Source organism: Phyllobates terribilis, unplaced genomic scaffold (assembly GCF_046119375.1).
Source record: "Phyllobates terribilis strain yellow unplaced genomic scaffold, ASM4611937v1 Scaffold_13__5_contigs__length_258822181, whole genome shotgun sequence".
Lineage (NCBI taxonomy): Eukaryota > Metazoa > Chordata > Amphibia > Anura > Dendrobatidae > Phyllobates > Phyllobates terribilis.
Window position 1 is genome coordinate 97,730,451 of NW_027362773.1, and position 24,178 is coordinate 97,754,628.

General features: G+C 48.1%; 1 long non-coding RNA gene across 2 annotated transcripts in view; it reads right to left on the reverse strand.

Moving 5' to 3' along the window:
- Positions 1–24,178, reverse strand: part of LOC141173816 (uncharacterized) — a 177,033-nt gene that overhangs the window by 53,552 nt on the left and 99,303 nt on the right. For both annotated transcript variants that reach the window (XR_012252679.1, XR_012252680.1), the window contains exon 2: positions 15,391–15,486. This is a non-coding gene — a long non-coding RNA (uncharacterized lncRNA). The remainder of the gene's footprint in view (positions 1–15,390; positions 15,487–24,178) is intronic.

Here is a 24,178-nt window from a genome sequence, read left to right on the forward strand (position 1 = left end):
CAGCTCTTGATTACTGTGACCTTGTCAGGGTCGGGGGCTACTCCTTCTGCACTTACCACGTGCCCTAGGTACTGGACCTTCGGTTTCAACAAGTGACACTTTGATAGTTTCACCTTCAGGCCATAGCCTGCCAGGGCTTCGAACACCTCTGCCAGGTGTTTTAGATGGTCCTCGTAGGTCTTCGAATAGACGATCACGTCGTCCAGGTAAAGTAGGACCGTCTCGAAGTTTCGGTGCCCTAGACAGCATTCCATCAGCCTCTGGAAGGTCCCTGGTGCGTTGCAGAGCCCGAAGGGCATGCAGTTAAATTCACTTAATCCCATCGGGGTGGTGAAGGCGGTCTTCTCCTTGTCAGCCTCTGCCACAGGAACCTGCCAGTACCTGCTAGTAAGGTCCAAAGTAGAAAAGAAGTTAGGTGATTTTAGTGCGGCTAAAGACTCCTCTATTCTAGGCAGCGGATATGCGTCTTTGTGGGTGATACGGTTGATTTGTCTATAGTCCACGCACATTCTCATGGTGCCGTCTTTCTTTTTTACCAGAACCAAGGGGGCTGCCCAGGGGCTACAGCTATCTCTAATGACCCCGGCTTCTTTAATTTCTCTCAGCATGCCCTTTGCGTTCTGATAGTGTGCAGGGGGTACAGGCCTGTGTCTTTCTTTTATTGGTGGGTGGCTCCCCGTGGGGATGTGGTGTTCTACCCCTTTCACTCTGCCGAAGTCCAGCGGGTGCTTACTAAAGATTCTCTCGTACTCCTGAACCACCCGGTAGACTCCTTGTTTTTTGTGCAAGGGAGTGGAGTCAGCACCCACATGGAGTTTCTGGCACCAGTCCTCCTTTTGTTTCTGGGAGCCATTACCCTGCGCCTGTGGAGATGGAGGCAAAGGCTCCACGGCCCTGATAGCTTTGTGTTCGACAGCAAACAGTTTGGCAAGTGTAGCGTACCTGGGTAAGTGTACCTCCCTCTCCCCAATGTTGAGAATGCGGACGGGCACCCTCCCATGACGGACATCAACCACCCCCCAGGCTGTCAAAATGGTGGGCCTGCTGTCTGAGTACACGGGTTCTACCATGGCTTGGTAGTCTCTACCTCTCAACCCGATTGCAGTCCGACACCAGATCATCATTTCACTTTTGGGAGGCATGGAAATGGGGAACGGATCACTCAGTCTTACGCTACCGATCTCACCACCAGACAGTTCTACCTGCTGCCGTCTCATCAGGGCTTTTATCTCTTTGTTGAGGACTCTCTGTTGGCTGGAACTAGCATTCACTGCCACCTGTTGTAGAATTACAATTACCTCTGAAAGACAATTTTCAATCACGTTAGTACCCACAGTTATTTTAGGGTGACTTTCACGACGGTCAATGTCCACAATAATCACTCCCTGTGCCGGCAGTTCAACTTTAATGGTCATCTCCTTGAACCCCATCTGCGGCACGGGCAAGCCATTACTGGCGATGATGCTCTGGATACCGTGTTATATCGGCATCAGTCCAATACTGCTTAAAAAGTACATAAGGGATAGTAGTTACTTGCGACCCGGTATCCAGCAAGGCGCTCATGGGGATACCGTCCAGCACCACGGGTAAAACCGGGCGCCCCCCAACGTACTTATCACGCCAATTATAAGGGCCTAATGATCTTATGCCTGGGGGTTGGCCCTCTGCCCCAGGTTGGACCCGTTTAAATTACAGTACCTGGAAATGTGTCCGGGCTGGTTGCATCGACGGCAAATGGGCTGTCCATCCTCCGCGTAGCGGTCTGTGGGCCTCCCTCGGAACGACGGGGTCCTCCTCTGTCGACGCCACGGGACATCCTCCGGACTTGAAGCCAACTCGATGGGTCCACTTGTAACGCCAGGACGGTCCTGGTCAACACCGCGACGCTCCTGGTCAGCTCCTGGACTTGGTGGTGCAGATCTTTCGATGGGGCTTGGTTCAGGGCCTGTGCATCGGCCCCCACAGAGTCCATAGAGGAGGGCGCCGCCTCCTGGTGGTAGGTGAGAGCAGGGCGCCGGGGGTTTATAGCGCCACTTGTTGCGGGTTCACAGAGCACCCTTATGGCCCTGTCCTTGAATTGGGCAAAGGTCAGATCAGGGTTCTGAAAGAACATGAGGCGCAGCTGGGTCCTGTGGGCGCTAGATAGCAGACCTTCTATGAACTGTTCTGTTAATAGCTTATCCGTATCCTGCACGCTGCCAGGGTCAGCTTGTTTGATGGCTCTCAAGGCTTCCTGCAAATTTAGGGCATAGTCTCTGATGCTGTCCTGTGCCCGCTGCTTACATCCGTAGAACCGCATTTTAATTTCAGCGGAGGTACGTGTATCAAAGGTACCCCGCAGCCGGGCCAGAATGTCCTTTACAGTCCTTTTCTCCTCAGCGGGCCATGACTTTACTTCCCGCTGGGCTGCGCCAGTTAACTGCCCTGTCAGTATGCTGATCTTCTGTTCCTCTGTCGGGGTAAACTTGGAATAAACTGTACAGCCTTTCCTTAAAGTCAGTTAGTGCATGGGGCTCCCCTGAATACTTGGGCAGCCAGGCCGCTCCAGGGATGTAAGGCAGGGAGAATGGCATCACCGCTGCTGCAGCTGCGCTGGTGGTAGTGGGCACCTCCGCGTCCGACATCTTCTTCCCCCCTAGTCAACCGTGGCCTACCTTCCGTTGATCCTCTTCCGTAGGCCGCGCTCCGCTGGTGCTGATCCGGGCGAGGACCTTGCGTCGCGTCCTGGTGACGTCAGCGTCGCCTCACTCCTTCCAGGACCTTGCGCAGCGTCGGTGCGTAGGGCGGGGCTTCGGGTCTCGCGCGGTTTGGACGTCCACGCCCCTCTTCTTCCCGCGCGGCGTCCTGAAGATGGCCTCCGATGGCGGGAACACGGCTGAGGATGGCGGGAAACGGCTGAAGATGGCGGGAAACGGCTGAAGATGGCGGGAAACGGCTTCGGATGGCGGGAAACGGCTCCGGATGGCGGGAAACCTCTTTTTCAGGTAAGTATGAAGTCTTTTTTCAGGCACGCAATACCCGTTTGTGGCGGGTTGGTCACAATCCTGCCGACTACGCCAAAGCTGATTCGCCCCCTGGGCCGTGGGGCACTCGGATCCGGGCAACAGGGCAATAATGGGGGTAGTAGTGGCAACCCGGTCCGTGGCTCAGGGTGGTCAGACCAGTGGCAGTCTACTATATGTTTTGCAATGTCCGACTACGCCACCCATGGATTGTGGTCAGGGCTAACCGCCGCTGCAGTGCAGACCGCTGGGGCAGATGTAAATGTGCAGCACTGAATAGTACAACTCCCCAAGGGAGGAGTATGGCCCCAGGGCAGTATATAGATGGATGATGGAGGGGATGATTCCGAACGCAATAGCCGGGAAACGGAGGCCTCTTAAACAGTTCAGGGTCTTTATTAGAACAGGTGAGACGACCCAAAAACAGTCCCGGCTAGGAGGGGGGGCCTGGATGTCTGAGAACAAGTGGGAAGCTGGCCCTGGTCAGGGTGAGGGTGTAGGCCTACCGTGCTCTCTGCGCTCTTTCTGGCTATTTCCCTCCTCGTGGTGTAATAGCCCACGTTCCTGAGCTCGCCGTGTCTTCTCGCCCGTATGGCTTGCAACTTGGGTCCCTTTCTACTCCCGGCCTGGTACGGCTTTGCTGGTCCCTTCTGCTGTGGTGGAACCTCCAGGCTTCTTAGGCCAAGGAACATACAATCCCCTGCGGACTGGTTATTTGCTGTAGGACTTGGAATCCTCACAGCCTCAGACACCAAAGTCTGGTAGATTAGTTTCTCTATCTGCCAGGACAGGCTCGCTTCGCCTCTTGCTCCTGGCTCGTGGCTCTCCTACTGCCACACGGCCTCTTAGGCTGCAACACAACTGTCTGTCCCTGCTCTGGGACACCTCTCACTTCAGAGACAGGTTGTCCAGTTCTCTCCAACCCTGCCCCTAGTTCCAGCTTTTATAGGGGCAGCCTGCTCCCCCTACTGGCCTGGGACAGGAGGTGCTGCATGCTAATGGTCCCTGACCATAGAACCTCCCCCTTGCTCTCAGACACAGGTTTATAATACATTTGTGGCATCCAGGCCAGGGTGACACACATACATCATATGAGACACTGGGGCACATACATCACATAGGACACCAGGGCACAGACATCACAGGAGGGTCTGGGGACATATACATCACAGGAGGGGCTGGGGGCATATACATCACAGGAGGGGTTGAAAGAACATACATCACATGAGATGCTGGGGCACATACATCACATAAGACACTGGGGAACATACGCATCACTCGAGATGCTGGGGGCATATATATCACAAGAGGGGCTGAGGCACAGACATCACAGGAGACGTTTGGGGCACATACATCACAGGAGGGGCTGGGGCATATACATCACATGAGATGATGGGGCACATACATCACAGGAGGGTCTGAGGGCATATATATCACAGGAGACCCTGGAGCATATACATCACAGGAGGGGCTGGAGGCACATATGTCACAGGAGACGCTGGGGCACATACATCACATGAGGGCTGGGGCATATATATTACAGGAGAGGCCGGGGCATATACATCACAGGAGACACCAGGGCAAATATATCACATGAGACGCTAGGGGCATGTACACCACAGGAGGCGCTAGGGGCATATATACATCACAGGAGGAGCTGGTGGCCTATATATATCACATGAAACGCTAAAGCACAAACATCACAGGAGATATTACGGGCATATACATCACAGGAGGGGCTGGGACACATACATCATAGGAGACAATGGGGCACATACATCACATGAGGGGCTCGGGTACATACATCACAGGAGGGTCGGGGCATATACTTCACATGAGACGCCGGGGCACATACACCACAGAAGCGTCTGGAAGCATATATATCACAGGAGGAGCTGGGGCATATACATAAAAGGAGACTCTGGGGGCATATACATCACAGGAGGGGCTGGAGGCACATTCTTCACAGGAGACGATGGGGCACATACATTACATGAGACGCTGGGGTACAAACATCACAGGTGGGTCTGGGGGGATATACATCACAGTTGGGGCTGGGGAATTTATATCCCATGAGGGTCTGGAGGAACATACATCACAGGAAGGGTTAGAGGCACATACATCACAGAAGGATCTGGGGGCATATACAGTACATCACAGTAGGGACTGGGGCATATACATCACAGGACACACTAGAGCATATACATCACAGGAGATGTTCGGGGCATATACATAACACGAGATGCTGGGGGCATATATACATCACAGGAGGAGTTGGGGGCATATATACATTACAGGAGGAGTTGGGGGCATATACACATTACAGGAGGGGCTGGGGCATATATACACAGGAGGGGCTGGGGTCATATATACATCACAGGAGGCGCAGGAGGCATATATACGTCACAGGAAGGGCTGGGGCATATATACATCAAAGGAGCGACTGGGGGCAAATATACATCACAGTAGGGGATGGGGGCATAAATACATCACAGGAGGAGCTGGGGGCATAAATACATTATAGGTGGGGCTGGGGGCATATATAAATCACAGGAGGGGCTGGGGGCATATATACATTACCTTTGATGCCAGACTGGATTTTGTCTATTCCTCCCACCTTGACGTCTTTGTGGTCACAGCCTTGAAAGATCTTGAAGGGAATCTGCCAGCAGGATTTCGCTGTGTAATCTGAGAGCAGCATGATGTAGAGGCAGAGACCCTTATTCCAGTGATGTGTTACTTTCTGGGCTGTGTTTTGCTGCTTCAATAAAATCAATGTTATATCAGCAGGAGATTATCACTACAGGACTAGGTGACTCGTGCCTCCTGGTCCAACCCCGCACCCAGCACTAATTGGCAGCTTTCTGCCTATGCACAATGTACACAGAACACTGCCAATCAGTGGTGTGGGTGGGGTTATGCACAGCACAGGCTTCTGAGCTCTGCTAGATCTGCAGCAGAGAAAAATGTGAAATCTTCAATTTCCCTAGCAAACAGAATGTCCCTGATGTCTTCCCTAGATTGTACTTGCAAGCCACGAGATGCCAAACCGACATATATTTTAGAGCATGAGCATGCCATGTAGCATAGTAGAAAACACAGGTGGCAGTGCAAGTAATATAGTTGGTGACTCTAAATTGTTTCTTGCCATTAGCAGATTCAAACATAGTGGCTGTAATAATATTACTACAAGCCACACAATCACCACATTTAGTAGGTAACATTCCAATTTGGGGCCCACTGTATTGAATATCCTAAGGGGTTTAACCACACAGGGGTGGACATATCAATTTTGCCTTTTTAGGAGCTTTTGGGCTGCAAAGGGCCCATATATTATTCTGGCACAGGGGCCCTTTTCTGTCTGTGTCAGCCAGTTTAACCACATAATGAATCCTTTCTTGCTCCATGGCGAATCCAATAGACCCAGCACTGATTACGGAGGAATACAGATCCCCCAGAGTTAAGTTTGGCAATGTTTTTTTTCTTAATCTTTAAAAAAACAAACACCAAAATTAGTCTCAGTGACTAGTGTGAAAACTGCAATATTACTGTCTTACACTCATACTTCCATTCCTTTCAGGAAGAGTTTTCAGCAGGCTCATTATCATCAGAGGCAGGATGATAATGATAGGTAACACCTCTAAATACAGCTGTTAGTATTTGGTTTATCGGTCACAATAGTTGATGTCACATAGAGGGACTGCAGACTTGTAGCCTAAGCCCAGACAACCCCTTTAAGGTTTGTGGATCTGTAAAGCGCATAGACAAGCAGAGAAAAAAAAACACATAAAAGAAAGCCAAGGTTGACATAAAAACATACCACTATGCAAAGTCATGCAAAAAAAAATCACACAACTGTCTGGAATTTTTATTCTTTTTTTTTTTAGATGAGTATTAAACAAGGCAATAAATACATTTTTTATTGGGTCACCCCCAAAGGTCACTCACAAATTCTATATTTGGGTTTCCTGTATTTTTTTTATTTTATTTTATTATTAAATGCATAAAGAACTGGTTTGTGCAGCTTGTTATGAGTAATACCTGAGAAAATGGCAAATCTAAAAATAGCGGCACAATGCTGACCCGTAAAGCCCTGCATAGAAAACAGAATGAAACTTAAAAGGGTATTTCAGATTGAGCAAATAAATTATACTTTATATATACTTAATATGGTATTTTATATACATTTTTTTGTATCAATTTTAGACTAGCCTATTGGGATTCCTTAGTAGGTCCAGGGACAAATTTGATAATAGGGCTGAGCTATAACAAGGCCTATTCAGAGGCATATCTAGGGGAAGGGGGGCAACCAGGGCATGTGCCCCGGGTGCAGCCGGCAGGGGGGCGCAGTCGGGCCGCCTAATGCAGAGGTCCGAAGTGTCTTCCCTGGCGGCTGCATTTTGCTGCCCCCTGGACTGGGAGTCTGCAGTTCTCTGAGCTGGCTGTCAAGCTGACAGCCGGCTCACAGAATATGCAGCGCGCCGGCTCCCAGTGTTCAACTGTACTTGCGTCTTTCAGACACGAGTACAATTGAAGCTCTGACCGCCAGGTCAGAGCGACATCAGCAGCGTGATCAAGTCATGTGATCATGCTGCTGACGTCACTCGCCGGCGCAGCAGACAGAGGCATATGTTGGTGGTAAGTGCTCCACATTAGTGGAACTGAAGACACCAAAGAATAAATGTAACCGGGGGGGTTTATTTAGGGTGGGGGAGATTTAGTGTAACAGAGTTGGGGGAGATTTATTGTGTGTGGGGGTATTTAATGTGTGTGGAGGTATTTACTGTGGGGGGAGTATTTACTGTATGTTGGGGTATTTACTGTGGGGGGGCGTGTTTACTGTGGGTAAAATTTACTGTGTGTGGGGGTATTTACTGTGTGGGGGGAGATTTACTGTGGTGTTGGTGGGGGAGATTTACTGTAGTGCGGGAGATTTAGTGTAACGGGGCTGGGGGAGATTTAGTGTAATGGGGAGATGATTTCAGGACACAAGTGTGGGGAGCAAGGAAGGGACAGGTGAAGACACAATAGAGTGAGAGGGTAAATATATGAGGAGGGTGGGGGAAACGTGTGAGGAGGCTATTGAGGGGAATAGTGTGAGGAGACAGTATGGGGGGAGAAAAGTGTGAGTGGGCACAGAATAAAGACTGAGTAGTGTGTGTGTGTGTGTGTGTGTGTGTGTGAGTGGGAGGGTGAAGCATTGGGGACAGTGTAAGGGCACAGCGAGGAGGGGACAGTATGCCAAGGAGGGAGAGTGTGGTGGGGTGGCATAGTAGAGAGACTGGGCCCTATAAGGGGACCCAGTGTGAGAGGACAGTGTGAAGAGAGGGCCCAGTATGGAAAGGAGAGGGCAATGTGGAGAGCATGTACCATAAGAGGGATAGTGTGGGGGTCATATTTTGTGCAGGGAATATAGTGAAGGCAATTATTTATTCAAGGGCTCTGCGTAGGGCAGATATTTTTATTCAGGAGAATTATAATGACAATGTTATCTTTAAGGGCATCGTGTTGGGATGTGCTTCAGAAGACCGGAGAAGATGGAGGTCTGCAGGGACAAGCTGTGGATGAGAAAAGTCATCATGGAGTCTGGACAAGAGGAAGAAAAGGAAGAGAAAGACTTCAGAGACAACGTCATCTATAAGGTACCTGGCTGTAAATGTTTTTTGTACTTATGTTAGGAGCATTAAAGGGTTTGTACAAGCTTGTGATGAGTCTGATGTCATTCTATGTGACTGCAGACTTCTGAATTCTCACAGTGCGCACTGCACGCTGTCAGGATTCTCTTGTGCTGTCGATTTGCATACATACCGTCACATGCCTACTAGACATGTGTGGCCTCACTCAATGAAAATGAATTGAGGGAGACACGTTTAGTCGTAATGTGGCCAGAAGTATACAAATCGCATACTTGTGCAAGGGAGAATCCTAAAAGTGTGCAGTAATGTGCTGTGAAAATTCAGAAGCCTGCAGTCACATAGACTTTATACTGCAGATTTTAACCCCTTTAGAGCCCATGCCGTATTAGTACGCACATTTGCATACCCCCCGTTCAGTGAGGGCTGCTGCGCTGAGCCCTCACTGAACCGAGCACATGTCAGCTGATTATTACAGCTGACATGTGCCCGCAACAGCCGCGGGTGGAATCGCGATCCACCCGCGGCTGTTAACATGTTAAATGCCGCTGTCAATCTCCGACAGCGAAATTTAACGCGAGCTTCCGGGTTGCGCGTCATAAGCCCCGCCCACCGGCGACCCCGTCACGTGATCGCGGGTCGCCGATGGGGCGTGCATGACAACCCAGGGTCTGCAGCAGACGCCTGTGGTTGTCATGATCTCGTCGCTATGAGCGCCACCTAGTGGTCGGCGCTCATAGCACAGGACCATTTCTGCTATATGCAGGGGATCTGCTCGTCCCCTGTATGTAGCAGAGACGATCAGACAACTGCTGCTTCTAGTCTCCTATGGAGACTATTGAAGCATGCAGTAAGTGAAAAAAAAATGTTTTTAAAAATATAAAAAAATATATATATATATAAAAGTTTAAATCACCCCCCTTTCGCCCCATTCAAAATAAAATATAAAAAAAAACCCCCACATACACATATTTGGTATCGCCGCGTTCAGAATCGCCCCATCTATCAATATAAAAAAAGAATTAATCCGATCGGTAAACGGTGTAACGAGAAAAAAATTCTTAACGCCAGAATTACGTTTTTTGGTCGCCGCAAAATTGCAATAAAATGCAATAACGGGCGATCAAAACATCGGATCTACCCCAAAATGTTATCAATAAAAACGTCAGCCCGGCGCGCAAAACATAAGCCCTCACCCAGCCCCAGATACCGAAAAATGGAGACGCTACAGGTCTCGGAAAATGGCGCTATTTTTTTTTAGTTTTTTTTACCAAATTTTGGAATTTTTTTTCACCACTTAAATATAAAATAACCTATACATGTTTGGTGTCTACAAACTCGTAATGACCTGGAGAATAAGAATGGCAGGTCAGTTTTAGCATTCAGTGAACGTGGTAAAAAAAAAAAATAAAAAACAACTGTGGTATTGCACTTTTTTTGCAATTTTACCGCACTTGGAATTTTTTTCCCGTTTTCCCGTACACGATATGGTAAAACTAGTAATGGCGTTGAAAAGTACAACTTGTCCCGCAAAAAATAAGCCCTCACAAGGCCATATTGTCCAAAAAATAAAGACGCTATGGCTCTGGGAACAAGGGGAGCAAAAAACGAAAAAGCAAAAACGACAAAACCCAAGGTTGCGAAGGGGTTAATCTCAAACCTGGACAAGCCCTTTAATTATAAAATGAAGCCATGTAGCATGCTAATCCTAACAGCATGTAATGTCTGTCAGGATTCAGCTCTACTTGCAGGTTCCAGCAGTCATCACATGGCCACTTCACTCATGCGATTTTCATACTTACGGTCACGTGACAGCGAGCTTTTCTTAGAGCTTCTCTGTTTTTCACTGAACATTGAATTAGGGAGAGCAGCTTGTTGGCACATGACGTAGGCCATAGCCCCACTATCAGTATTTGTTCAGTATTCGGTCAGTATTTTTTCTCAGGAGTGGGAGCCAAAACCAGGAGTGGGTGATAAATGCAGAATTGGTGACTTGTTTCTATTATACCTTTTCTCTGATTGTTCCTCACCTGGTTTTGGCTCCCACTCCTGAGAAAAAATACTGACCGAATACTGACCAAATACTGAGAGTGGGGCCGTGGCCTAAGTGCAAATCACATGTGTGCTTGGGGTGGGGGCCACCAAACTGAATTCTTGCCCCGGGTGCCAGAAAACCTAGATACAACTCTGCCCATGATGGTAATATAACGTGGATTTGCAGACGACACACTGCACCTAAAAGTTGAAATACTTATAGTATGTTTTACCATCTTAAAGGGGTATTCCCATCTCCAAGATCCTACCCAAATATATAGTAGGTGTAATAATAATAATATTGGCAAATACCTCCAATTAGAAATGTAGTATAGTTCTTCTGATTCGCTATGTCTCTATCCTCATGTGCAGGCAGGCATTGCAGGACCTTAGGTATTCATGGTTACGACCACTAGCAACTTACTAACTGTCACTATATCAGTTGTCGTAACCATGGATACCTAAGTTCCTGCAATGCCTGCACATGAGGAAAGAGACATAGCGAATAAGAAGAACTATACTACATTTCTAATTGGAGGGATTTGCTAATATTAATATTATTACACCTACTACATATTGGGATAGGATCTTGGAGATGAGAATACCCCTTTAAATGTCCACAGGTCTGAGTAATTGCAAAGTATAACCTTGCTTCCATTCCAGATCTCTGGAAACAGTGCAATGTTTACACTTCACGTTTTTGACCAAACCTGTAGACAGGTGATTAATCTTCTTAAATTACCAAGGCACTGGTGTGTCACTGAGATACACATTGCCGCTTCTACACCAACACTAAAACAGACAAAGAGAGAACGCATCTTCCAATGGTGAAGCCCCACTAACAATTTTCTGCACAACAGTTTATTGTACTTATAAAATAAGAAAATAAGTAAAATAAAATCACATATATAAAATCACACCAAAGGTCATCCAGCCTATTGGCTTCATCAGGGAGCATGTGACAAAGCCCAAATGCGAAACTCAGAGTCGTAAGGATGACCTTTAATATGATTTTCATATGAGTGATTTTATTTTACTGATTTTGTAAGTACAATAAACTATTTAATAGAACAAATGGAAAGAAATGACTTGGGAGGGATATATTTATGAATTGGCAAGAAGGGGAGAACCTTATGTTTAAATCCCTCTCTAGCAAGCCATAAAATTAAGCTTTTATTACTAAATCTAAAATGCATACGTGGTAATGTTACAATGATGTTCATAATCTGCCTTCAGTTTATTGATTTTAAAGATAACTACCTATATTCATTCAATTGATGGCACCCCAGGGTGTCATCACTATCTAGCTGAATAGGACAAACAATTTATAGCACATGTCCCCCCAACATGTTTCACCACATGTGCAGCGTCATCAGGGAATAAATTGTTCACTATTGGAGGATGCTTCTTCCCTTTGTCTGTTTTAGAGTCAGAGGAGAGGTAATGTGTATCTCAGTGATACAACAAGATTAATCACCTGTCTACATGTTTGATCTAATATGTAAAGTGTGAACATTGGACTGGAATGGAAGCAAAGTTATACTTTGCCAGTGCTTACACTTGTGGACATTGTGGTAGATCAGCTCACTTGGTTGCACATAGAGGTAGACACAGGAACATTGTCTCTTTAAATCTTCTGTGGTTTATTAAGGGAACTGCATAAACCATGGCATCTTTAGCAAAACAAACACCGCCTTCCCGGCCTAACAGGAAAAACAAAACATAATATATGGCACAGTCCTTGTTGCTAGGGATAACCGCACGCTTCAGGAACAACCAACCCAAACTTTAGCTTTCCTTCACAAGACAAAAACAGCTCCAGAGCTTTGACCTCCAGGCCCACCCCACACCAAATGCTCTAAAAGGCTTGGAATTTATCTTCTGACCACCTCCATTTCTACAGGTGTTTAATCATCGTAGCACTAAACATGGCTGATTAACCCCTTGTAACATACCTGGCGGCGTCCTTGCATAGTGGTCCATCTCCCACTGTGCAAGAGCGCGCACTTGATCTCCAGTCCAGAATGTCTCTCTGGCTTCCCTCCATGCTGTCTGTTTGTGTTTGTTTCTGCTGCTTAAGGGCGGCGCCCGATCACTTCCTGCTTTTTGTACCTGCTGCAGGCACACCCCTTGTGCGTCCTCAGCCTATTGCTGTCTGTCACCTTGTATTTAACCCAGCTGCTCCACTCAATCCCTGCCTGAGCATTGTGTTTCATTCAGTGTGGTCTTTCACTCTGAATGTGCCAGGTCCCCTTCTGTGTTCTCTTGTCTGCCTATCCTGGAGGCTGTATTTCCAGGCCTGTCTGAACACGCTCCTTGCCTGTTCGTCTTGACTTCTAGGGGCCGCATACCTAGACCCGCTCCTGTATCTTGTCTGTCCTGTCTGAACACGCTCCTGGCCTGTTCCACCCGCCTTCTAGGGGCTGCTTTCCTAGACCCGCTCCTGTATCTTGCTACTGTGTCTGTTCTTGTCTGTATACTCTTCTAGCCTGTTTCCCGTGTTTCTCTATGTCCGTACCTTTCCTTTTTCTGCAGAGTCTGAACTCGTACCTAACTCCTGCTCGTTGTCACTGTACTCCCGTTTGTGAGTTTGTGGTCCACTCGCTACTTCACTGCAAGTATCCTGTGGGTATCTGGTTCTGCCTTTCCCTTCCTGTCTGTTCCGTGTGAACAGAGCCCTGTCCCCCCTGCTCTGCCTTTGCTCACCGCTCCGGCGGTTCTAGCCTGCTCTGCCTATGCTCACCGCTCCGGCGGTTCTAGCCTGCTCTGCCTTTGCTCACCGCTCCGGCGGTTCTAGCCTGCTCTGCCTTTGCTCACCGCTCCGGCGGTTCTAGCCTGCTCTGCCTTTGCTCACCGCTCCGGCGGTTCTAGCCTGCTCTGCCTTTGCTCACCGCTCCGGCGGTTCTAGCCTGCTCTGCCTTTGCTCACCGCTCCGGCGGTTCTAGCCTGCTCTGCCTTTGCTCACCGCTCCGGCGGTTCTAGCCTGCTCTGCCTTTGCTCACCGCTCCGGCGGTTCTAGCCTGCTCTGCCTTTGCTCACCGCTCCGGCGGTTCTAGCCTGCTCTGCCTTTGCTCACCGCTCCGGCGGTTCTAGCCTGCTCTGCCTTTGCTCACCGCTCCGGCGGTTCTAGCCTGCTCTGCCTTTGCTCACCGCTCCGGCGGTTCTAGCCTGCTCTGCCTTTGCTCACCGCTCCGGCGGTTCTAGCCTGCTCTGCCTTTGCTCACCGCTCCGGCGGTTCTAGCCTGCTCTGCCTTTGCTCACCGCTCCGGCGGTTCTAGCCTGCTCTGCCTTTGCTCACCGCTCTGGCGGTTCTAGCCTGCTCTGCCTTTGCTCACCGCTCCGGCAGTCTCGCTCTGCTCTGACTCCTTTGCTCACTGCTCCGGCAGTCTCGCTCTACTCTGACCCTTTGCTCACCTCTCCGGCAGTCTCGCTCTGCTCTGACCCTTTGCTCACCGCTCCAAGCGGCCTTGTCCTGCTCTACTCTTGCTCACTGCACCAGGCGGCATTGTCCTGCTCTACTCTTGCTCACTGCTCCGGCAGTCTCGCTCTGCTCTGACTCCTTTGCTCACTGCTCCGGCAGTCTCGCTCTGCTCTGACTCCTTTGCTCACTGCTCCGGCAGTCTCGCTCTGCTCTGACTCCTTTGCTCACTGCTCCGGCAGTCTCGCTCTGCTCTGACTCCTTTGCTCACTGCTCCGGCAGTCTCGCTCTGCTCTGACTCCTTTGCTCACTGCTCCGGCAGTCTCGCTCTGCTCTGACTCCTTTGCTCACTGCTCCGGCAGTCTCGCTCTGCTCTGACTCCTTTGCTCACTGCTCCGGCAGTCTCGCTCTGCTCTGACTCCTTTGCTCACTGCTCCGGCAGTCTCGCTCTGCTCTGACTCCTTTGCTCACTGCTCCGACAGTCTCGCTCTGCTCTGACTCCTTTGCTCACTGCTCCGGCAGTCTCGCTCTGCTCTGACTCCTTTGCTCACTGCTCCGGCAGTCTCGCTCTGCTGTGACTCCTTTGCTCACTGCTTCGGCAGTCTTGCTCTGCTCTGACTCCTTTGCTCACCGCTCCAGGCGGTCTCGTCCTGCCCTGCTCTCGCTCACCTCTCTGGGCGGCCTCACTCTGCTGTGTTTGTCCGCCACATCTGTGGTTCTGTTCCTGAGTCCCAGTGTGTACTGGGTCCTATCCCGCCTGTGTTCCTACCTGCTACTGCCTCCCTGTCTGCACTCTAGCCGTGCTTGCCTGTACCCCCCTGCCTGCATACCCGCCTGCCTGCATACCAGTCGTGCCTGCCTATACCCACCAGTCTGTGTGCCAGCCTAACCTGTCTGTTCCTGTATTCCCCTGTGTGGGTCAACAGCCGTGTCCGGGGTCTGTCCTGGAGTAGCACCTGGTCCCTCTGCTCGGTTCCTCCTTGGTGCACTGGCGTCGTATGCCGTCGTGCGACCCTGGTCGGATCGGGTGAATACCTAGTTACTCCCCTGCAGCCATTCACTCTCCGGCACGGTCCAGTGGAATCACACGCACACGCCGCTCAGCCCGGGCGTGTGCATTACACCCCTCATTCCTTTGTGTGCTGGAACCCTTTTCCTATGTTTAATTTCTGGAGCTAACAATCTCAGCTCTACATAGCTCCCCTCCAATACTTTGCCAGTGATTTTGACACAACATTTATGATAATTTAGTAACCCTGACAGGCTTTGTGGTGTCCAGTGGCACACATTGCATATACTGTACCAGAAAAAAGTTTGGATACACCTGTTCATGTAATGAAATTCCTTGTTCCTATTAGAATATGCACCATGTGGATTCAGACTGAAGGCAGCAAAACCACTAAAAGACACAAATGGAAAAAAGCAGTAAAGAAACACGTGTAGAACAAACAAGAATAAGTGTTAAATTTTAGATTCCTTAACTACCCCCCTTTTACTCTGATGACAGCTTTACACCCCCTTAGTATTCTCTCTTATCTATCTCTAGTTGGCACATGCACACTCGACCTGTATGGGGACTCTAGCAGTTCAATCTGGGTTGATATAGGAACCTTTGGTGTTTAGCAGTTCAATAAGGGGACAGTATATCCAGTAACCAATGTAGGAATCTTATTCTCTCAATATTTATCTATAATAGTTGCATTCGTAGTACAGGCATACAGTGCATGTGCGTGATATTGCAGGATCAGGTTGAAGTTTCCATCTTAATGACCAAACTTAATTAAATGGGTTGTCTGCTTTCCTAGTAAAATCTACCAAAGTATTAAAATAAGAAAATCAACCTTAGTTACCAAATTCCACCCAAGCATGGCCTCTACACTGCTGTTTGCTGGCCATTGTTGACATGACTATAGTGGTGATATCATGTCTAGAGCATGTGACTGCTGCAGCCAATCACTCAACTCATCAATCATGCCTAGGTGGATGGTATGAGACCCCTGAGACCAGTAATTAGCAGCAGCAGTCACGTGCTGCAGATGCGATGTCACCACTACAGCCATATCAGCAAAGACCGAAGGTGAGAAGCCAAGTGGCATGGTGGTAGGTAAAGCTATTTTTTTTTTAACCATATCATGCTTTTTGGAACCTTTAATATGATCACAGAAAACCCATTTAAGTTCATCAGATGGTAAAATATAATAAATGATTAGACCCAAATCTTTCTACAGATCTATAAATTACACATACAGTACCGATCAAAAGTTTGAACACACCTGTTCATGCTAGGTTTATCTCCTATTAAAGCAAAGGATTGGACATGTTGAAATTCAACAAGTCCAATCATTATTTTTCCCTCCCTAATATTATCTGTGTTGGAAAAGTTGAGTCACTCCCACGGGAATAAAATAGAGAGTTTTGCTGAAATTACCATGTTTGGCTGCATTTATTTATGTTTGTATGGGCACCTTTAGGGAAGACTTAGACGGCCATATAACTTGGACGGGGATCGGAAAGCTATGCACAGACTTGCCATCAACTCTCTCGAACCAAGCATGAAAGCTGCATAGAAATACATAATGTCACTCTCGGGTCGGCATAACCGGCGGCCAGTCTGAGCATTGCGTTGCGATCCCTGTCCGAGTTACACGGCCGTCTGACTCTTCCCTTAGTCTTGGAAGTTTCTGAATATGGACATCTGGGATTTGGAGTTCTGTTGTAGAAATACAGAGTGCTAATCGAAGTAAGGACATATTTGTTACTATACTAGCGTAGTACTGCTGGAAACCAGTGGTCGAAGGAGCATGAGCAGGAACAGCAAGCAGTAGTAGAAGTTCTTGGAGTTTAGCAAAGGAGTTGTAGGAAACAACCCGTAGATAGGTGAGAACAGTCTGGGTAAGAATGTTCAGGAGCTGGAGACTGGAACTAGGCTAACAGCTAGACACAATACTCAAGCAATGAGTGAGAGATCCATGCGGCTTTAAGTAGGCCCAAACAAGAAACAAGATGAATCCCACAGGTTCAGAATCTTCCATCTTAGTAAAGGGCAATTACAGAACACATCAGCAGCCTCCAGTGGTAAGGCGTAGGAATGCAGCACAATTATTAAGGTGAACAATAGCAGCCACTAGTGGTCAACCTGTAGAAGGACAACAGGAATTCTGACAATATTACAATATTAGTCAGGGGTACATTCACTGAACACTCTGGATTTCCCAACCATTAAGCAACTCCGTATTGTAAATAATTTTATTTATATTATTTATATACATTGTGTGGCACAAACACTCTGTTACCAATTATTATATAAAGTCCCATGATGAGCATCATAATTAATCATCATTAAGTAAATAAGTGCATACAAATTCTCACGTTTTTACAATCTGTTGCTAAGTAGCTAGCACTAGTGTAACAGTTTTACTTGTATCTGTATCTTTTGGACATGCTAGAAGCAATTAGTAAGACTGCAAAGACTTCTACTTTTGAAATATTTTTTACTGTGGAACATGGAGTTTGTAGATGCTAGACAGGGCTGATGGTTGTGCCAGCCGCTCAATTCTCTGTGTGGTCAGCAGAATGAGTCAGCTGGGACCCGGGCTGATAAACACATAAAATGGTATTTAGTGATTGTGCTGCAGGCAGTCATTTTTCTTCCTCTTTGTGTGAGGTAACAATGCAGGTGCCTCAGAATCAGCCAAAGTGTAGAGACTGTGTGCGGGATGAACACAAAGACAGGAAGATATGCGATTGTCTGCAGACAAATAGATGTTAGAGGTCTGCTTGATGCATCAGTCTGACCTTTCGCTAAGATGTGGACAGCAATTTAACCGAAGCAGATGGTGAACGTTAAGTCTGTGCTCAGGATTCTTAACACTATTTCTGTACATCATTGTAATTTTCTTCTTTTAGTTTCCTTTTTTTATGAGAGACTCAGAATAGGGGGAGAAATGTAAAAGGTTATGCTACTGTTCACTTTAGCGTCTAGCTTAATAAGTGGCTTCCAATGAATAAATGAAAAAAGTTCTTGATGGAAAAATATGGGAACTTATAGGAGAACAAATGAAAAGACCATGGAAGAAAAATAAGTATCACGAGCGATAAAAAACTCAAAGCGATATGTCTTGAAAAACCACAAGAAAATTAATGGGCGGAAACAATAGTCCATGTTTGTGACAAAGCAGTAAAACATTGGTTGAATAAAATGGGATTTACATATAAAAAAGCACTAAAACCTAAAAGGATAGAAATGAGGTTGTAGTGGACTATAGAAAAGCATTGATGGAGTGTGGATGATTGGAGTGGTATTTGGTGATGGATCCAAATCTGCAATGATGGAGAAGGTGCTGATACTTTTGTCTGGTGTCAGGGGCGTACATAGGAATCATGGGGCCCCATAGCAGAAGTTCTAATTGCCCCCCCCCCCCAAAAAAAAATGAAAATAATTGTCGGGGTCACGAAAGAGCAAATCTCACAACTTTTCAGCCTTTACATAGCAATCTTCCTCCTGCTGAAGTCCTAGATTCCTCATTCATTGCCCCCATAAAGTATGATGCCAACAAAAGTGCCGCCAAACAAAGTATAATACCCCCATGGTGAATTCCTCCACTTGTGCAGTATAATGACCCTACTGTACCCCAGCGCAACTCCTAAGGCAAAGTATGGTGACCCCAATACAGTATGATCCCCCAACTGTGACCCCCTAGAGCTAGAGAGGATGGTAGGTAATAAGGGAGGGTGTTATACATAATAAAAGATGAAACTATATAACTAAGGATGGCGCTATACATAATAAGCGAGTACACTATATACTAAGGGAGTATGCTATAAATAATATGGCTACATTCCTGCATTTGTGTGCAGTGTCGGTGTGCTGCCCTGTTTTACAGACGCATTGAGCATGTCCTATTCTGATCCTCAAAATCGGATCAGAACAAGACATTCTCTGACCCTCACAGATCTCATTCTCAGATCCGTGATTTTCATGGATGTGTGAATGGAACTATAATACTCTACGAGTCTGTGGACCATCCTGTAAAAAAATCTGGCAGCACACGGACATTTCACACAAATGTGAGAATGCAGCCTAACGGATTTTACAGATAACATTATCACTCCAAGTCACACAGTGCAGATACAGAATATTATTTACATCCAGGCATTACCACTGACGTCTCATCTCATCAGAGTCGGTTTCTGCTGCTTCTTCTCCATCTGGTCAGACCTTCATGTCGATATCTCCCAGCCACGACTTGTCTTGTCATGATGATCTCCAGCCTAGAAAATAACAAGGTCACATATATATTGTATATATACATGTGTCTCCCCCGCACTGTGCCCCTGAATACAGATATGTCCCCCCCCCCATTAATATACTGTTAGCCACTTAGTAATCAAAATATAAAGTGATAAGCAGTACTGTGCCCCCCATTAACTATAATCTCCACCGGCCAATAATAGAAATTATTCAGTCTCTGTTACTCTCCCCAATTAACTGTAAGGCTATGTGCACACGGAAAATATACAAGCACCCCCATCATTGCTCTGTCCCAGCACCCTCATCATTGCTCTCTCCCAGCACCCCCATCATTGCTCTCTCCCAACACCCCCCGTCATTGCTCTCTCCCAGCATCTCCTGTCATTGCTCTCTCCCAGCACCTCCTGTCATTGCTCTCTCCCAGCACCCCTATCATTGCTCTCCCAGCACCCCCATCATTGCTCTGTCCCAGCACCTCCATCATCGCTGCCTCTCAGCACCCCCATCATTGCTCTCCCAGCACCCCCATCATTGCTCTGTCCCAGCACCTCCATCATCGCTGTCTCCCAGCAACCCCCATCATTGCTCTCCCAGCATCCCCATCATCGCTCTCTCCTGGCAATTCCATAATTTCTCTCTCCCAGCACCCCCATCATTGCTCTCTCCCAGTAACCCGTCATTGCTCTCCCCATCCCCATCATTGATCTCCACAGCCCCACCATCCCCATCATTGCTCTCCCCAGCCCCATCACTTCTCTCCCCAGCCCCACCATCCCCATCATTGCTCTCCCTAGCCCCATCATCCCCATCATTGCTCTCCCTAGCCCCAGCATTGCTCTCCCCAGCCCCAGCATTGCTCTCCCCAGCCCCATCAGTCCCATTATTGCTCTCCCCAGCCCCATCATTGTTCTCTCCAGCACCATCATTGCTCTCCCCAGCCCCACCATTGCTCTCCCCAGCCCCACCATTGCTCTCCCCAGCCCTATTATTGATCTCCCCAGCCCCATCATTGCTTTCCCCAGCCATATCAGCCCCATCATTGCTCTCCCCAGCCCCATCAGCCCCATCATTGCTCTCCCCAGCCCCATCAGCCCCATTATTGCTCTCCCCAGCCCCATCAGCCCCATCATTGCTCTCCCCAGTCCCACCATCCCCATCATTGCTCTCCCCAGCCCCATCATTGCTCTCCCCAGCCCCATCATCCCCATCATTGCTCTCGCCAGCCTCACCATTGTTCTCCCTAGCCCCATCAGCCTGATCATTGCTCTCTCCAGCCCCATCAGTCCATTTATTGCTCTCCCCAGCCCCATCAATGTTCTCTCCAGCCCCATCATTGCTCTACCCAGCCCCATCATTGCTCTCCTCAGCCCCACCATTGCTCTCCCCAGCCCCATCATTGCTCTCCCCAGCCCTATTATTGCTTTCCCCAGCCATATCAGCCCCACCATTGCTCTCCCCAGCCCCACCATTGCTCTCCCCAGCCCCATCATTGCTCTCCCCAGCCCCACCTTTGCTCTCCCCAGCCCATCATCATTGCTCTCTCCAGCCCTATTATTGCTCTCCCCAGCCCAATCATTGCTCTCCCCAGCCCCATCAGACCCACCTTTGCTCTCCCCAGCCCAATCAGTCCCATTATTGCTCTCCTCAGCCCCATCATTGTTCTCTCCAGCCCTATCATTGCTCTCCCCAGCCCCACCATTGCTCTCCCCAGCCCCATCATTGCTCTCCCCAGCCCCATCATTGCTCTCCCCAGCCATATCAGTCCCACCATTTCTCTCCCCAGCCCCACCATTTCTCTCCCCAGCCCTACCTATCATTGCTCTCCCCAGCCCCACCTTTGCTCTCCCCAGCCCCATCAGCCCCATCATTGCTCTCCCCAGCCCCACCATTGCTCTCCCCAGCCCCACCATCCCCATCATTGCTCTCCCCAGCCCCACCATTGCTCTCCCCAGCCCCATCATTGCTCTCCCCAGCCCCATCAGTCCCATTATTGCTCTCCCCAGCCCCATCATTGTTCTCTCCAGCCCCATCATTGCTCTCCCCAGCCCCACCATTGCTCTCCCCAGCCCCATCATTGCTCTCCCCAGCCCCATCATTGCTCTCCCCAGCCCCATCATTGCTCTCCCCAGCCATATCAGCCCCACCATTTCTCTCCCCAGCCCCACCATTTCTCTCCCCAGCCCTACCTATCATTGCTCTCCCCAGCCCCACCTTTTCTCTCCCCAGCCCCATCAGCCCCATCATTGCTCTCCCCAGCCCCACCATTGCTCTCCCCAACGCCATCATTGCTCTCCCCAGCCCCATCAGTCCCATTATTGCTCTCCCCAGCCCCATGATTGTTCTCTCCAGCCCCATCATTGCTCTCCCCAGCCCCACCATTGCTCTCCCCAGCCCCATCATTGCTCTCCCCAGCCCCATCAGCCCCACCATTGTTCTTCCCAGCCCCATTATTGCTCTCCCCAGCCCCATCATTGCTCTCCCCAGCCCCATCAGCCCCATTATTGCTCTCCCCAGCCTCACCATCCCCATCATGGCTCTCACCCACCTCCCCTCCTCAGTGTTTCAGTAAAAATTAAAAAAAGCAACACTTACCTCTCTGCCCATTCCCCCATAGGCCGCAGCATCCTTGTTGTCTGCAACTTCCTCCCCCGTCACACAGGCCCGCGCTTCATGATGACGACATCAAGCAGCGCGTGCCTGTGTGAGAGAAGAAGCGGCGGGCAGGAAGCAGAGGACAGATCTCTGTAGCTCCGCTGCCATCCTCTCCTGTCAACAGTGGAGCTGCACGGATTGCTCCCTGCCCGCTGCGAGCAGGGAGAAGCTGCACTGGCGGCAGTATTTCCGCACCTGGACTGCTATGGGGCCCCCCCCAACTCACGGGCCCCATAGCAGTTGCACGGCCTGCTGCTGTTGGCGGTACGCCACTGTCTGGTGTTGGTCTACTGAAGCATATAAGGCACTGTTCACACCGGCATTATTTAATTCTGTTTCTCTTTTCCAATATAGAAGTGAAGTTCATATGGAGAATGAATCTGTTATGTAACTAAGGCAAACAGAAAACTTTCCATTTACAGTGGTGTGAAAAAGTGTTTGTTACACTTAAATGTTTCGGATCACAAAACAAATTTAACTAATAGACAAAGATAACACAAGTAAGCACAAAATGCAGTTTTTAAATGAAGGTCTTTGTTATTAAGGGAAAATAAATCCAAACCTACAGGCACCTGTGTGAAAAAGTGTTTGCCCTCCCCACCTTAAAGCATAAATTAACTGTAGTTCACATCTTTGGGAAGCTGAGTTCAATTTCCCTAGCCACACACAGGCCTGATTACTGCCACACCTGTTCTCAATCAAGAAATCACTTAAATAGGACCTGTATGACAAAGTGAAGTAGACCAAAAGATCCTCAAAAACTAGACATCATGCTGCGATCCAAAGAAATTCAGGAACAAATAAGAAGCAAAGTAATTGAGATCTATCAGTCTAGAAAAGGTTGTAAAGCCATTTCTAAAGCTTTGAGACTCCAGTGAACCACAGTGAGAGCCATTATCCACAAATGCCAAAAACATGGAACAGTGGTGAACCTTCCCAGGAGTGGCCGGTCGACCAAAATTACCCTAAGAGCGCAGCGACGATTCATCCAAGAGGTCACAAAAGACCCCACAACAACATCCAAAGAACTGCAGGCCTCACTTGCCTCAGTTAAGGTCAGTGGTCATGACTCCACTGTAAGAAAGAGACTGGGCAAAAATGGTATGCATGGCAGAGTTCCAAGATGAAAACAACTGCTGAGCAAAAGGAACATAAAGGCTTGTCTCAATTTTGCCAGAAAACATCTTGATGATCACTAAGACTTTTTGGAGAATACTCTGTGGACTGATGAGACAAAAGTTTAACTTTTTGGAAAGTGTAGGTCCCATTACATCTGGCGTAGAAGTAACACAACATTTCAGAAAAGGAACATCATACCAACAGTAAAATATGGTGGTGGTAGTGTGATGGTCTGGGGCTGTTTGCTGCTTCAGGACCTGGAAGACTTGCTGTGGTAAATGGAACCATGAAATCTGCTATCAAAAAATCCTGAAGGACAATGTCCGGCCATCTGTTCGTGACCTCAAGCTGAAGCGCACTTGGGTTATACAGCAGGATAATGATCCAAAACACACCACCAAGTCCACCTTTGAACGGCTTAAGAAAAACAAAATTAAGACTTTGGAGTGGCCTAGTCAAAGTCCTGACCTTAATCCAATTGAGATGCTGTGGCGTAACCTTAAAAAGGCGGTTCATGCTCGAAAACTCTCCAATGTCGCTGAATAACAACAATTCTGCAAAGATGAGTGGCCAAAATTCCTTCAGAGCATTGTAAAAGACTCATTGCCAGTTATCTCAAACACTTGATTGCAGTTGTTGCTGCTAAGGGTGGCCCAACCAGTTATTAGGTTTAGGGGGCAATCACTTTTTCACACAGGGCCCTGTAGGTTTGGATTTCTTTTTCCCTTAATAATAAAGACCTTCATTTAAAAACTGCATTATGTGTTTACTTATGTTATCTTTGTCTAATATTTACATTTGTTTTGTGATCTGAAACATTTAAGTGTGACAAACATGCAAAAGAATAAGAAATCAGGAAGGGGGCAAATCATTTTTCACACATGTATATTCATTATCCATTGACTTCAGTAATAAAAATTGATAGCTGTATTTGGTTAGAATTCAGATTTTTCTGTAGACTGCACTTTTTTTATAGAAAGCCAAAATAGGAACTGTATTTTTATCATACAGGCGAATATAGGAAACTTTGTTATATATTTTATCAAAGAAACCTGCTTCTTTCTCCATT